This window comes from Apodemus sylvaticus, chromosome 3, assembly GCF_947179515.1.
Source record: "Apodemus sylvaticus chromosome 3, mApoSyl1.1, whole genome shotgun sequence".
NCBI lineage: Eukaryota > Metazoa > Chordata > Mammalia > Rodentia > Muridae > Apodemus > Apodemus sylvaticus.
The window spans coordinates 101,688,265-101,703,908 of NC_067474.1; the positions used below are offsets into that span (position 1 = coordinate 101,688,265).

Below are 15,644 nucleotides of genomic sequence, written 5' to 3' on the forward strand. Positions count from 1 at the left end.
TATTTTCTTGTGTTGCCTTTTATTCTCCCTCTCAAACTCTTAGTTTTACAAATGGAGGCTGTTCAGTAGTTTTTGAAACCAAATTTGTCCCTTCTGTATTTTGACCTTTGGATAACTTCCCTATGGTATATTTTATTTTATTTTTTATTGGATATTTTATTTTACATTTCAAATGTTATCCTCTTTCCAGGTTTCCCCTCCATAAACCCCTATCCCATCCCCACCCTCTCACCCACTCTTTCCTCATCGCCCTAGCATTCCCCTACACTGGAGCATAGAGCCTTTATAGGATCTAGGGCCTCCTTCCCTTTGATGCTACATGGAATTGATATATTGCCTTTTCATGCTGATTCTAACATGCTGAGCTGATATTGCAAGCCTGTTCTCTATGCATGCTTTTTCTTTTGCCAAAAAAGCATTTCTGTGTTCTCAATACATTTGACATTCTTGTTCTGTAATTAACAAGCACTCCTAGTTCAGGTAAGCACACTGCTCCATCTGCATCACTCTGAGTCTTAAAGATACACCTCTCCTTTTATTTTCCAGTGTCCTAAAAAGCATTTCTTTGTTCTTAGTACATTTCACATTCTTGTTTCTGTAATTAACAAGTACTCTTTAACCAGGTAAGCAGATTGCTCCATCTGCATTACCCTAAGTCTTATTCTCTCCTGTTAGTTTCCAGTGTTGTATAGTTGATGGCTTTCTTGGTAATCATACAAGTAGCTGACTGAAACTGTATTACTATGACTAATTAAAACCAGAACTTTTGTTAAGATGGAAATTTTAAGTGACTGAAATAATATATCATCACAAAGCATTTTTAACATTTTAGTTTTTCCCAGTAAGTTTTCAACAATATTTACAAGCTTTTCTGGTATAAAAGTGAGATTCGCCCTACAAAGTGAACAGGAAAATAAAGCATAAAATAAAGATTATCTTTGATTTTACATGCCAGCCATAACCCCTGTGAATGTTGAGTTCATCATACAAATATATAAAGACATTGGCAAATAATCTTTAAAGCTGCCAATTCAAGTTTCAAAGACAAACTATAATCACTATGACTTGCCTAGTTTTTATATGTAGATATTAAATAATATACATGGATTTTATCTCTTAATTACCAAATGCATCTCATTATGAAAAGCAGATTCTTTTGGTAGTGGTCGAGCATGTTTGTAATCCCAAAACTTGGGAAATGGAAGCAGGGGGATTAGGCATTTAAGGCCAGTCTAGGATTTTTAGGGAGACCCTGTTAGAAAACAAAAAGGTAAATTGCATTTTCATGCTGATAAACCCAGATTTGAATATTTCTTTTTCTAGTTTATATATTGGTCATCTTAAAGTTTTTCTAGCTCATAATTGAAAGTATTTTATTCTTACGAAGATCATTTCTACACATGACAAGGTATCCTTTGCTCAACTAAAGTTTGCTGACAGACTTCGGGGGTGTGTTTACAACTTTAAGATTCATGTTTCTTCTTACTTTGGAGCTTGTTGATTTTGCATCTTAGGACTGAAGAGATGACTCAGCACTTAAGATATCCGTTTGCTCTTGCAGAGGACCTGGGTTCAATTCCCAGTACCGATATGGTGGTTCATAGCTATTCATAAGTAACTATAGTTTGATCTTTTGCTTTCTGACTTCTGTGGGCACCAGACAGGCACTACATACATACATACATATATACATACATACATACAGGCAAAACAATCAAATTTTAAAAAATGATATGTATTGGGTTGTGAGGAGGTGTTTTAAAACTGCTTTACACAGAGAAGCATTAGGTAGGCAGTAGTTGTGACCAGTGGCATTTTATAATTTGTGTGTGTGTGTGTGTGTGTGTGTTGGGAGTATTCACGTGTATGTGTGTACATGTATATATGAGTTGTAGTGTCTGTGACTGGTGTCTTATGTGTGTGTAGGTTCATGTATATACATGTGTGTGAAGGCTAAAGGCTGAAGCAGACTGTCTTCCACAGTTGCTTTTTCACCTTATTTTATTTTGAGACAGTCTCTTACTGTTCAGTATCTTCAGCACATCACTTCAGTTAGACTGGCTGTCGAGAAAGCACTGGGCATCTTCCTGTCTCCATCTCTACAGCAGTGGATTATGTGCTTATGTGGCAAGCAGTTACTGACTGAGCCATCTCTCCAGTCCCACCCAGAAGTTTAGTTGAGATTTTTAAGTCAATAATTCAAACTGGTTGTTTGAAAATGTTGTGTCCATGTAATATATAACTTCATGAAAATACCATAGATTTTAACTTCTTTATATATTTTTTATTGAATATATTCTTCATTTACATTTCAAATGTTATACCCCTTCCAGGTTTGCCCCCTCCTGGAAAACCCCCAACCCGTCCTCCCACCCCCTGCCTCCAAGAATATGCTCCTCCACCCATCCCACTCCCATGACCCACCCCCAACCCCAGATTTCCCCATGCAGGGGCATCTATCCAGCCTTCACAGTTTTACACTTCTATATATTGATATTTGGCTAATCCCAAAATTTCATCATTAAGTAAACCTGATTCAACTTTTAATTATTATATATAAAACGTTATGTATTGCCAGGTGACACAGTCAATGTAAATCTGAACAGGGTAAGTTTTCCTAGATTTCTGAGAAGTATTTGCAATAGTGCCAGCTGCATTTATAGCAGACATGTGTTCAGTGAGAGTCTTAGGGTTTCTCTTGCTGTGATAAACCCTGACCAAAAGTGACTTGATCATCTTACCATTCCACATCACAATTGCTGAGGGCGGCTAGGGCAGGAACCTGGAGACAGTGGTGCTGCTTACTGACTTTCTCTTCATGGCTTCCTTAGCCTGCCTTCATGTAACACCCAGAACTTGGGCCAAGCCAGAGGTGGCACTACTCACAGTGAGCTTAGTCTTCCCCCATTGTTCTCACAGACTTGCCCACAGGTGGGTTGGTGGAGGTGTTTTCTCATTGAGGTTTCCCACATGACTCCAGCTCATGTCAAATTGACATAACAGTAAAATCTCCTTCAAGGTTTTATACTTTGTTAAAAAAAAAAAGTTTCTTCAACAAATGAGAGAATAAGCCCCTAAATGGTCACGTTGGCATGCTACTATTAATTCCTTTTAGTGTGACCCCATAAGATGCTCCACACTTTCTAAAAGTAGATGTTGTTGGAACTCTTCTCACCCTGCTTTTGATACTTAGTGTCTGTGTCTTTGATAATCTCATTGTTGTATTTAAATGATTGATGGTGAAATCTGATTTAGTTTGACCAGAAGTCACACTCATTGGGAAATCTGCTCCTGTTTTTCTATAGCTAATGACTTTCATTATAAGTCTAGGAATGGAGCACAGTATCAGAACACACTTAAGCTTCCAGACCTACCTGCTGTAATCAGGACAGTGGAGTGTGGCAGTTCGTGCTTCAAACTAAATTCTAAGGCTTCTTTCTTTTTTTCTTTCTTTCTTTCTTTCTTTCTTTCTTTCTTTCTTTCTTTCTTTCTTTCTTTCTTTCTTTCTTTCTTTCTTTCTTTTCTTTCTTTTCTTTCTTTCTTTCTTTCTTTCTTTTTTCCTTTCTTCCTTTCTTTCTTCCTTTCTTTCTTTCTTTCTTTCTTTCTTTCTTTCTTTCTTTCTTTCTTTCTTTCTTTCTTTCTTTTTTCCTTTCTTTCTTTCTTCCTTTCTTCCTTTCTTTCTTTTATTTATGAGCTAGGTTTTCATTTGGTAGCTCTGGTTGATCTTGAAATCACAGAGATCTGTCTGCCTCTTGAGTGTTGGATTCAAAAGATGTGTTGCATCTTGTCTGGCCTAACAAACACTCTTTTTAATACCTGTGTTTAACTGTCAGTCTTAACATTTAGTTGTGCCCTTAGTAATTTGAATATCATGGACAACTTGAGTTATCTCCTGTGATACAATAACTGTTTTTTTATGGGTTTCCACCTTTCTACACGATATGTGGAACCTAACTTGAAGGCAGGTTTTGGAGATAAACAAGAAAAATCTAATTTTACTTGTGACAGTAGTGTGGTGCTTGAGATGTTTCTATAGTTCCTGTAACTATGTCTTGTCAAATCTTAACATCCTAATTTCTTACAAAGTCTTTAAAAAATATCATTTCTATTTCCCACTCTAACTTCTGTTCTCTCTGCTTTCGTGTCTATGTATCTTAAACTTTTATTTTCCTCTGTTTCTGTGAGACCCCACTGGCTATCACACAGTCATATCCCCAATCCCTGGTTAAGTTTTAAAGACTCTTCAGGTGTCAGCTTAACAATAACTTCTGGACATTTTCGCTGACCCACACGGTTGCATGACCCTGCACTTTCCCTTTCACAGTAGTTATTGCTGTCAGTGAGTGATCGATAGTCCACCCCTCACAAGACTGGCAGCTCAGAAGTCACAGGTAGACAGGAGGAGATGTGGAAATAGATAGTAGAAAATACATTCTATACCCGTTAAAGTTGCAAGGTTGATGATTTTTATATTAGTTTCCAACTCATGCAATGGCTAAGACTCAGTCAACAACCATTACATATGATATCTCTAAGAAGGGAGTAGTAAAATGGGTTTCATCATCTGATGTTATATTCCTCTCTTTCAGAGCCTTGGAAAGCTTTCTATTTAATTACTTTTCTATTAGAATCGTTTCCCTTGATAGAGTGTTCAATTTGAAAAAGTAAAATCTTAATTTAACTTACTAACATTTTTACAAATATAAGTAAATTGTTGGTAGCAGAGATACTGGAAGTATTTTATGACTTTAAGTATCTCTGGGTTAATGTTCCTTCTTGATTTGAGGAAAGAATAAAGGTTTAAGGGCACTTTGTATCTCTGAATCTGAGCCTATGTTTAACTTCCTTTACCTTTACTAGAAGCTGACCATATTTCTAAAGACTAACTTCTGACAGCATAACAAATTGTCTTAAAAGAGAAGCTTTAATTATTACATACAAAAATAAAATTTCTTTCTGCATAAAAGCGGAGTTTCTATTTTTTAAAATTTCTTTTATAACTGAAGCAGAAATATGTCCTTGTGTTGAGTGAATATTTACTATCATGAAATAATATATTAGTAAATGAGATCCAACTCATCAAAATTGGGTCTTATGCCTCCCTTCCACCCTGCTGGGCTTTCTGATGTACACTAGGTACAACTGTTAAGTGTTGTTCGATGGAGACTGGCTACTTGGGCACATTTCTAGCAGCTAGGCTAGATTCTCCATGCTCAGGTCTCTTGTATTTCCTGTACCAAACAGATAACCAGAAATTCTAACTACTGTTTAGGTCTTAAAACAATTGAGGTCTTCAGGTTTGTGTCAGGATAACAGAGGTAGCCTGAGCCTCTTGGGATTTGTTACTGCTTACTTTTCTTGAAGAAATCTACAAATATAATCTTGTCTTTGAAACAGCGGGTTCTTGATTTGGCATGGAATTGTTCTTATCTCATGCTTGCCAGCCATGGCTCAGAGCCAAGCCATGACTAAGAGCTTAGAAGTAACTGGAGAGCCACACCTTCAATAGGACTGACTCTACTGGCCTGGAGGATGCAGCTGGATTGTGGGATTCTCACACAACAACCAAGACTTTGTGTTAGTCAAACTTTGTATTTATCCAAGTTCTGGTTCCACTCTTCACTTACAGATCATAGATGACCTCAGCACTTCTCTTAGTGGAGTGAAAAATCAGCGTACTCAGAAAATGGCAGATGTCCAATTCCATTTCAATAGGATGTGTTCATCCAAGGCCCACTGCTGAAGTAAAAACCCACCTGAGTGCTGATCTGTCCCTTAAATTCTAACACTTAGATGTTTGATCCTAGATGTCATTTTTGTACTTCTAAAGTTGTACACAGGTACATACACCTTATCTCTTTATATTTCCCTTTAGAGCTACTACTCTAGATTTATCTACTCTTTTAAAGAGAGGCTCTTGTAAACAAGAAACAACGTTCTTGGTTTCTGATACAATATACACAAAACAGTGCCATAGGAGGGAAACCAGATCATAAATCATACAGTTGTCTTCACGCTATCTAAAAAAGGCACTGACTGGATTTAACTGACAGACAGCATACTTGGCAAGGAGCACTTATGAGTAAGAGACATCTGGATGGTGATTGCCCTCAAGAAGCCAGAGGACATGACTAAGACTAATTAAACACTAGAGTGCTCAGTGGGGGTTGGTACTTACTATTACTAGAGAGGAAGTGGGTTTTCTATGTATACGATCGTTTTCTTGTCAGGAATAATTTGACCTCTATTGGGATGCCCTTTATTACTTTTCACAAATGACTTTTGTCTAGAATTGTTAGTACTATATTGAAGAGCTGTGAAATTCACCATTGTCAGGTTCCTGATTTTCCTTCCCTTTTCAGTTGGTTGTTGGCTTTCTATATATTATAGAAAGACTTTAGTGTGCTCACGCGTGTGCGTGCGCACACACACACACATACGTATATATGAAAAACTATATATATATATATGTATGTATGTATGTTTTTAAAGACAGGGTTTCTCTGTGTAGCCCAGGTTATCCTAGAATTCATTCTGTAGACCAGGCTGGTCTTGAACTAAGGGATTCACCTGCCTCTGCCTCCCAAGTGCTGGGATCAAAGGTGTGCACCACCACCATTACCACCTGGGGGACACACACACACACACACACACAAACGGTGGGCAGGCTAGGTAATGCTAGCCTTTGCTATCTTGTTTCTCCTGCTCTATCAGGATGGCCTTTTCCCTCTTGTCTTCAGTTTTCTTTTCCCTACTATTAAGTGGGAGGTGTGGGGGCAGAAGCAAGATGGCCTGGCCAAGAAGTCTCTTGCCCTTCTCTTCTGACCAGGAGCCCAGACTTCACAAAGCTCACACAAAACACTGGATAAAGTCAGCTACTAGATCAGGATTTTAAAGAGACCACTGAACCTAAGACACACCTACAGAGCCCTCACCAAATAAGGCTATAACCTCAAGACTGCACCATCACATCACAACCCCCCCCCCCCCCGTACTCCCCTTTAAGAAGCCCCTACCCCAGCCCAGCCTTGTGATTTCACTGACTACCTCCTGTGCAGTCAGAAACGCCCTGTTCCCTGCCCCCAAGCTGCCCTAATAAACCTGCCTTTATGCTGTAAATCCAACTCATGTTGGTGGAGAAGCCATTCATATACCATGCATCCTTTCAGGTGCCCCTTCCAGGTGTGAGTGCCTTAGCTCACCAATTTAGTTCTGATTTTTTTTTTTGCTTGCCTCTAGCCCAGTCATGACCCCACAGTCTTAGGCTTGTAAATGGGAATTGGAAGGCTTTATATAAGTGAATAAGTCAAAAAGAATTTGCAGGCTTTAAACGAATCATTTCTAATATGTACCCAAAATACATAAGTATTTTACAAACATGTAAGTTTATAAAAATTGAAGACAAAAACTTAGGATGTAACATGAAGGCAATTTAGTACTATATTCCACAAGCTGTAGGGCTTTTCAGTGAAGAAGAAGAGGAGGGGGGGGGAGGAGAAGGAGAAGGAGGGAGGGAGGGAAGAGGAGGAGGAGGTGAAGGGAGTCTCTGTCAAAATTTAGGCAGAGGACTACTACTGGAATTCATGAATTAGCTCAGAATAAACTGGTTCTTACCAAAGGAAGCCTCTCCAGAGAGAAGGGAAGGTCTGAGTGCTCAAAGCTGGCTGTAGCTCTCTATGACAGAAGGTCCTGTATTTTTTCATTGTTTTTTTTTCTGAATGGGATCATAGAACTTTACATTGCTTTACACACTCATATCTCCAATGACTTAATTAGGCTGGGGATATGTTGGGACCTGGAAGACAGAGAAAATGAGGGTATTCTTCTTGGAGTAAAAGATTAATTTTTAAAAAAAAATATTATTATATTTTATTTGTACAGTGATTTTACCTATATCAATATATGTACAGTATGTATGTCCCAGATGCCTATGGAAGCCAGTAGAGGACATCAGATCCCCTGGAATTGGAGTTGTGAGCCACTGAGTAGGTGCTGGGAATTGTAGATGCAGGTCCTTTGGAGAAACAGGCAATGCTATTCTTAACCATTTCTCCAGCCTCAAGGATTGTTTCTCAAGTGCTGACAATTATATCTGACATAATTAAGATATCATACAACAAAGCCATTTCTTTATTAGTATTATCTTTACTCTCTGAAAATATTATGTTAGAGAGCGACTCTTTGAACTTATTGTTTCTATGTCAGTCAATGCAGAAATAATACTGATTTCCAAGCTTAGCAATTCAGTAGGGGAGAACTTGATGTACTGAACACTTGTCAGCAGAGAGTGTGTCTGGCTTTTTGTAGTATAGAGTCTTCGTGTTGGGTAGCATGACTTCCTTGAAGCATGACTCTGTGAAGGCCAGATTTAGCAAGGCTGAAAAGACCTAGGAGTGAGTGCTTTGCAGCCTTCTGTGCTTGGTCCCTTGAGTTCTGCCCCTTTAGCCATCTTGCTTCTGCTCTACCTTAACTCCACCCTCCATCCTGCTGGAGACTGGCTGGCTACACTTGTACACTGTTTAGCAGTGGGATGTCACTTCCCTTGGTTCATTTTTCATTACATTTAGATACTTTTGTTTTCTTCTTGTCCTCAATCATTGGGGTGCAAAAATGTTTTGCTTTCTTTAAAAGGTGCAACAAGAAAGAAGAACATCTACCACTTACATGTTGCGCAGGGCTACTGCACAGCTACTTATCTTGTTATATCTGGATCCCATTATTGACATTTAGCACTAACACAACTTTTCTATTATTTATAAAAACTAGCTAGGAATTGATTCCTGAAAATTCTTGAGGAATGTGAATTCTAATGCAATTTTAAAAATTCAGTGAGATCTCTCTATTGAATATGACCACCGGGAATAATAATGCTTCCATGTGATAGAAGGTTGTGCAGGACTGAAAATAATCTGGGCTATTATAATGATTGATAGACCTCTAAAACTCATCTCTAACAGTCTTACTATTTTTAAACTTTTTTTTTTACATCTTCTTGTATATCCTATGAGAATCACTGACACTGAATTCATAGAACATAAATAAAATGTACACAAGATTAATGCTAAAATAGGCGGATTTCTTAGTTCGAGACCAGCCTGGTCTACAGAGTGAGTTCCAGGACAGCCAGGACTACACAAAGAAACCCTGTCTCGAAAAACAAAAAACCAAAAAAAAAAAAAAAAAAAAAGATTAATGCTAAAATAACAGAAGACAGAGATTTTCCTATTTTGGATTTTGTCTCTGTCCTCACATGCATTGGCCTACCATTGGACATTTTGTATATATTCCTTATGTTTAGCATGAATACTGAGTGTACTGTGATTTTTATGAACTAAACACATAGTTTGTATTTTATTAATCTTTCAAGATAACACATATGTCTAATGTGACACATAATTATGTAACACATGAAAAATTATATCAAGTTTCTGAAAGTAAAATGTTAACTGTATGTATATTAAAGTTGAGGAGCAAGGAAAGTTAAAAACTATTGGCATAGGGAAGATAGCTACATGGGGCAATGTGTTTGATGAACAAGTATGAGGATCTAGGTTCAAATCTTCAGCACCGACATAAAAGCCAGAAACACTGGTGCATGTTGATAGCCTGGAGCTTATGGGGAGCAGGACAGTGACAGGTGGCATGGTGTTCTGAATAAGAAGTCCAAATGGTTCTGCCATTTGGATACTTGGTGCATCCAGTGGATGGTACATACTATTTAGAACGTATGTCCTTGTTGAAGAAGATACATCACTGGGATCAGGATTTGAGAGTTTAAAAACTCAAACCATTTGGAATTTGCTTTTCTCTGCTATGGGCTTGTGGTTCAAGATGAAAGCCCTCCGCTTCCTGCTCCTGCCGCTGTGTCTTTGCTCTACCATCATGGACACTAGCCCTCTGGAACCATAAGCTCAAATAAACTTTTTCTTCTCTAAGTTTTCTTGGTTATGGTGCTTTATTACAGCCCTAGAAATGTAGCCAGTACTTCTGGTACCAATTTCTGTATTAGTTACTTTTCGATTCCAGTGATTAAACACCATGACCAAGGCAACTAATAGAAGAAAGGATGTGTTTGGCTTACAGTTCCAGAGAGATAAGAGTTGTTATAGTGGAGAAGCATGGCTGCAAGGAAGTTTGGTGGCTAGAACAGTAGGCTGAGAGTGCACATTTTGAAATGCAAGAATGAAACAGAGATAGCAAACTGGAAATGGTATGAATCTTTAAACTCCCAAAGCTTGCCTTCAGTGGCTCAATGCCTGCAACAAGACTCCACATCTCCTAAACCTCCCCAAACAGCACCAGCAACTAGGGACCAGGTATTTATATTGGAGAGCCTTTGGAAGAATTCTCATTCAAACCACTACAGGAGGGTTATGGGAGCTTGCTGGCCAGCTAGTTAGATGAGATGGAGGAGATCTAGCTCAGTGAGAGACTATGCTTTAAGAGATACAGTGAGGTTCATTGAGGAAGACATCCATTGTCAAGCTCTGGCCTCTGTATGTGCACATATGGGTGAGAACACCCTCCTGCTTGTCCATGACAATCAAACACACATTCTGTACACACACACACACACACTGCACACACACACATGTACATACACACACACACACACACACACACACACACTGAAGGGGGAGGCAGGCAGGCAGGAAGATAAGGAGGAAGAGAAAAGTTGAAACAATTTACACAAAGAATAAACTTAAAAATACATCATATTTTAGTAATTTTGGAAGATGCTAAAGGATAACACTTTACAGATTAGTAAAGGCGGGAGGTGGGAGACAAAGCACCTGAGCAACATTGTTCTGAACCAACTAGGAAATACATGACTGGAGAATGTCATCCTGAGTGAGGTGACCCAATCACAAAAGAACACTCATGGTGTGCACTCACTGATAAGCAGATATTAGCCCAGAAGCTCGGAATACCCAAGAAACAATTCACATAACAAATGATGTCAAGAAGAAGGACGGAGAGACCCCTGGTCCGGGAAAGGCTCAGTGCAGCAGTATAGGGGAATACCAGAACAGGGAAGCGGGAAGGGGTGGATTGGGGAACAGGGAGAGGGAAGAGGGCTTATGGGACTTTCTGGAAGGAGGGATCCTGGAAAGGGGAAATCATTTGAAATGTAAATAAAGAATATATTGAATAAAAAAAACTGTACTTACATAAAAAAAAAAAAGAAAGAAAAACAGAAACAGAAGTAGAAAGTAGCCCGAGGAGCAGTAAGAAAATTAAGCCTCAAAAATTCCTTAAGTCATAGCAACAAAACAAGGGCTCTAGGGAATATAGGTTCAGGCCCACATAGCTCAGAGGACCAGCAGCATCTGCAGCATCCACAATGGCTAGGCCCTGTGGCTTTCCTGACAACCTTGGGTATGATGAGCTACTGGTTAACCTGCTCTCTAGGATGTAACCTGCCTCACACTCATAACCTCAGGAACAAGAGAGCCTTGACACTCCTGGCACAAATGAGGAGACTCTTTCCTCTCTCCTGCCTGAAGGACAGAAAAGACTTTGAATTCCCCCCAGGAGAAGGTGGATGCTGAGCAGATCCAGAAGGTTCAAGCCATGCCTGACCTAACAGATAATGAGATTCTTCCAAAGAACTCATCTGCTGCTTGGGATGCATTCCTCCTAGACTCATTCTGCAATGACCTCCATCAGCAGCTCAATGACTTCAAAGCCTGTGTGATGCAGGAGGTGGGGATGCAGGAACCTCCCCTGACCCAAGAGGACTCCCTGCTGGCTGTGAGGAAATACTTTCATAGGATTACTGTGTACCTGAGAGAGAGAAGAAACACAGCCCCTGTGCTTGGGAGGTGGTCAGAGCAGAAGTCTGGAGAGCCCTGTTTTCCTCAGCCAACTTGCTGACAAAATTGAGTCTTATTCTAACACAGAAATGATTCTCACTGCCTGACATTTCAAAAATTCATTCGTATTGTAATCTTGAGATAAATCCATTCAATCAATTGTTTGATATTTTTAAGAGTATTAAGCTACATTGTCTTAAATTCTAAGGGAACTAATTATTTTTTATGAACACAAAGATATATATCCATAGGAACCAACCCCAAAGGAAGAGTCCTAAATGGCAGAATTAGAGTTCCAAAAAGACTGGAGAGTTGGCCTTCATCTTTTTAAAGAAGCGCCACACCCAGGCTATTGTGCTACAATTACACAATGAACTGGTAGGCATCATTGTCACATGCTTCCTACCATGGCTACTGTAGAAGGGATACATGATGAGGAATTCCTTTCCACTCTCACCCTTTATTCCCTCACTTTAATTTAATTCCCTAACTTTAAAATTATCACTGTATCATGTGAGTCCCAAACACATTAAGAGAATACTCGAATTTTCAGCATCACAAATAAAAAAGAGTTCTTGATTAGCTAAAATTGCAAAATGACCCTTGGGATCCAGTGAACAAGAGAAATATATGTAATTCTAGGGCAAAGAGGACTGGAAACTATTAAAGGAACTGAAAATAAAAACCCTGCAACACAGCTGTACAGAGAACATAACTTTGTGTTGAAATTCTTTTCTGTTTAGAGATGTGTGTGTGTGTGTGTGTGTGTGTGAGAGAGAGAGAGAGAGAGAGAGAGAGAGAGAGAGAGAGAGAGAGAGAGAGAGAGAGAGAGAGAGAGATTGATGTTAAATCATTTCAATTTCTCCAAGCCTTAGTTTTCTCTGGATTAAAATGAAGTCAAATTGTGTACATGGTTGTTCTGAACAGCAAACAAAAATGTGCATTGTAAAACACTTGTTATTCTCTTCCATACATAATATTTTAACTACACTAAGTATCTGTGAACAACTGGACAGATCAAGTGAGGTTTTCCCTGATCCACTGATTTATGGAGAAGGAACACAGTGTGGCAGAGCCAATGATATGCTGGAGCCAGTACCCTGGGAGAGCTGTGGCTTAGGATCCTGAGAACCCAGTTCTTCCTACTCTAAGGGGCTATGGTGATAGTCCCAAGGCTGCTGTGTGCTCCATCTATAATGCTGCTGAGATACCCTATGTTCTTCTTGAACAACATTGTTTTATTAGCATTTTGCTGACTTAGTTCTATTGTATGGTGGTTTCTGCTGATTACCATTTCTTCCCTGGAAATAGTATATACAGTGCTATACTTTTTAAATAAGTTTGCTTGGCATGAGATATAGTTTGTGCAAATCCTTCAAACTCTTATCTTCTCTAACATCTTCTTTATCTTCTGATTCTCTCTCAGTACCCTATCATTAAAACAAAACAAAACAAAAAAACCTGTCTGCTGTTCAAGGCCAAGTATCTCCCAAAAAAAACATTGAAAAATACTTTTCAATGTATTATTTTTTTCTTTAAAATTCCTAGGCTATGTAGCCACTACTCAGTAGCTGACTTCAAAGAAAGCAGCTTAAATAGATGACATTAAGTTGTGAAGTGTGGGGAGGCAGAGAGGCACCACAGGTCAGGAGGACTCTTTATTTTAACTCTTTATTGACTCGTTACATTTAGTTAGGAAATGAAAGGTCAGTGGGAAAACTTTTGGAGGGAAACGCAGAAGGCCTTTGATGTTCAGTTAGTGATTAGACAGCCATCACCCTTGCCATGTGACGTCTTTTATTTCTTTCTTCACCTTTCTGCCTGTTCACACACATAGCTGTTTTCTCTTCCGTCTGGTTTCAGCTCAACAGTTTCCCTAAAGAGCAGAAGCCACAAATAGAAAGCAGAAGTTAAATGAAAAGTCTGTGTTTTGTGATGCATCTGCCAGAGAGCACTCCTAATAGCTGTTGCATATAATTTAATGCTACACCCAAAGGAAGTATGCAGAATGTAGTGCTGGGTTAAGGAAAACCCAGCGAAGTGCTTTACCTGGAAAGTAAGTTTACCAAGGATAGCAACCTGGACTGGGACCGATTCTGGTCATTCTGAAATCCCATCACTGAATGGGGATTTTATTCATTCTGTTGAGGACCTTTTACCTTTTTTTTTTTTTTTTTTTTTTTTTTTGTAATCCTAACATATCGAAAGAAAACTTTTATAAAACAAGTGCATCACAATATTGAAATCTTTTACATATCTTAGAAGACATCTTCAGAGCATTTTTTTTCTCAAGAAAACCTATCACGGAAGAGTTCTGAAAAAGACTGAAAACCAGTTACTCCTCACATGGAACTATCTCTTACTCTATGTTCAGCTAGGGCAAGACTGTAGGTAGCAATACTGGAAGACAGTTGGAGTTCTGTACCAAAGTGAAATATCCTTTGAGGTTTCACACACGGCACACTTCTCATAGTTTTCTTCTACTTAATCTTCTTCTTCCTCCTCGTCCTCCTCCTCCTCTTCCTCCTCTTCCTCTTCTTCTTCCTCTTCCTCTTCCTCTTCTTCTTCCTCTTCTTCTTCTTTCTCTTCTTCTTCTTCTTCTTCTTCTTCTTCTTCTTCTTCTTCTTCTTCTTCTTCTTCTTCTTCTTCTTCTTCTTCTTCTTCTCTTCCTTTTCTTTAAAAAAGAAAACCTTTCATTGAAGAAAAGGTACACAGTAAGTACCTTTCTCTCGCCCTAGAAGTACCTGATTGCTCTGTTCATTCACACTCTTTAATTCAAACTTACTCCAAAAACCTTTTCTTTTCCTTTGTGGTGTCTGACCTTAGTTTCTCAAAAAGAGAACAAAATCATTAATAAAAAACAAAAGATGAATGGAGTTCTCATTTTGTAGAAATTCTCGAATGAGGAATTATTTTTCCACTTTCTTTGGATGAATAATTTTAATAATTTAAAAAGGATTTATTTGTATTTTATGCATAGGGGTGCTTTGTAAGCATATATATATATATATATATATATATATATATATATATATATATATATATATATCACATGTGTGCAGTGCCTGGGGATGCCAAAAGAGGGCATTGTATCCCCTGGAACTGAGATTACAGACAGATGTGAGCCTCCCTGTGGTGCAGGGAATTGAACACTGGTCCTATGGAAGAGCAGCCAGTGCTTGCAATTGCTAAGTCATTTCTCAAGCAGTAGTGTAGGATGCTTTTTAAAAATTAGGGAATGCTATCTGTTAAGATGGGGTAATTATATCTGTAGAAAAAGGAAATCAGAATCTGAACCATCTTATGCTTTTGCTGAGAAAGTAGCACCAGAGAAGTGCCCCAGTACCTACCTGGATAGAGGAAGCCAGGGAAGTCTGGAGACCCACTTGTCTTCTTTCTCTGCAGAAATCCACTCGTCTTAGAGCTAATGAACAATTTTTTCCTGCAATGAATTTATTACTATAGCAGAATGAACCCATTTGCTTGGCTTTTATATCTTGTAGAAAAACTTCCTAATTCAGGAAAACGTGTTCTTTCTTGGCAATGGATAGTGTCATGGGAATAACACATTTAGAATGTGTCCTTTGCCACTATTACATTTACAGGACAACAGCTCTTGACATATTAACTCTTCTGGGCTCTGCAGGTCTCAGGAGGGGAGGAAGTATGTGCCTATCTGGATGTAGCATTGCCTCCTATCTGATGTGAATTGCAAGTCTCTAATCAGAGGTTGTTTTACAAGTCCCTTCTTTCTAGAAGTCCCTTCTGTTGACCTTACAATTCAGAGAGCATCCTACCCCTTTGGAGAAGGGATGAGCACACATCAGA

At 38.8% G+C, this 15,644-nt stretch overlaps 1 pseudogene; it reads left to right on the forward strand.

Annotated features, from left to right (window-relative positions):
* Positions 1 to 9,667: 9,667 nt before the first annotated feature.
* On the forward strand, positions 9,668 to 11,909 carry LOC127680282 (interferon alpha-12-like; annotated as a pseudogene).
* Positions 11,910 to 15,644: the final 3,735 nt, after the last annotated feature.